Genomic DNA, 1,270 nt, shown 5'->3' with positions numbered 1-1,270 from the left:
CTGAGTCTTTGCTCGTCATCAGCCTGGACTAGCAAAGACTCAGAAACATGTCCCTGAATGCAGGCTAGGCTGGGTGGAGGAGTTTGACCCCCCTCCCTCGCAAACATAAGGACACAGGAAATGTCAAGGCCGACATATACGAATTTAAAAGTTAAAAACCTTGAAATATATATATATATATATATATATATATACACACACACACACACACAACAGGCTTCTTTCAGTTTCCATATACCAAATCCACTCACAAAGCTTTGGCTATAGTAGAAGTCACTTGCCCAAGATGCCATACAGTGAGACTGAACATGGAACCATGTGGTTGGTAAGCAAGCTACTTTCCACACAGCCAAAAGTTAATGGGATTACATAGATTTAGCAAAGTACATAAAAGATGAGTAGTACCTGTGTTTACAATAATAAATTACACCAGAGAATCTATTAACTACTGAGGCAAAGAATGGTTAATGATTCTTTTAAACATAACTTGCACTTGCCGATGTTTGCATTGTATGGGGAGTTTTGCTTACTATGGACCAGGCTAGGGTATATGGAATATTTTGAGATTTAAGGTTGTGTATATACATTAAGAAGGTTGATAATTTAGAGTTTGGATTGGAAAAAGAACCCATGTGTGCACAGTAGTGGCGCTTGAAATATACAGTACTGTTGATATATACACTTGCTTGGTGGGAGCATGGTATTATAACACAGCCATGCCCATTTTCACTATCTCAATTGTTAACTCTATAGCCTTCATACAAACTTAACACAAAGGTTACCATTCACATACTACCTAAACCACCCTTTCCCTTCCTCCTCTAATACAATAACAAGCCTCATTAATAATCCCTAACCCTGAAATTTATTTTCTCCTCCTACTACTCTCTATCTAAATACCTCCCAGCTCCTCCTTCCACTAAATGTTAGTGCATTTTCATCCATTTTTTATTTATACAACACACGTACAAAAACCTCTAACCATTTTTTACGACACACATCATCATCATCATCAACATGTAATGTCTGTTTTACATGCTGGCATGAGTTGGATGGCTAGACAAGAACTGGTAAGGCCAGGGGCTGCATCACCAGTGCTTTTTATGTGGCACCAGCACCCATACCAATGCTTTTTACATGGCACTTTGATTTTAGGATCCCAATTCAATTCTGTTGTAGTGGGTGAGTCTTCTTGAGTACAGCAATGCACCACATATCTCAGTCCTCTGTCACACACATATTTGCATATATATATATATATATATATATA

The sequence above is a fragment of the Octopus bimaculoides genome, chromosome 3, assembly GCF_001194135.2.
Source record: "Octopus bimaculoides isolate UCB-OBI-ISO-001 chromosome 3, ASM119413v2, whole genome shotgun sequence".
In the NCBI taxonomy this organism is placed as follows: domain Eukaryota; kingdom Metazoa; phylum Mollusca; class Cephalopoda; order Octopoda; family Octopodidae; genus Octopus; species Octopus bimaculoides.
The sequence above is the reverse complement of the archived record's forward strand: the minus strand, read 5'-3'. Positions refer to the sequence as shown.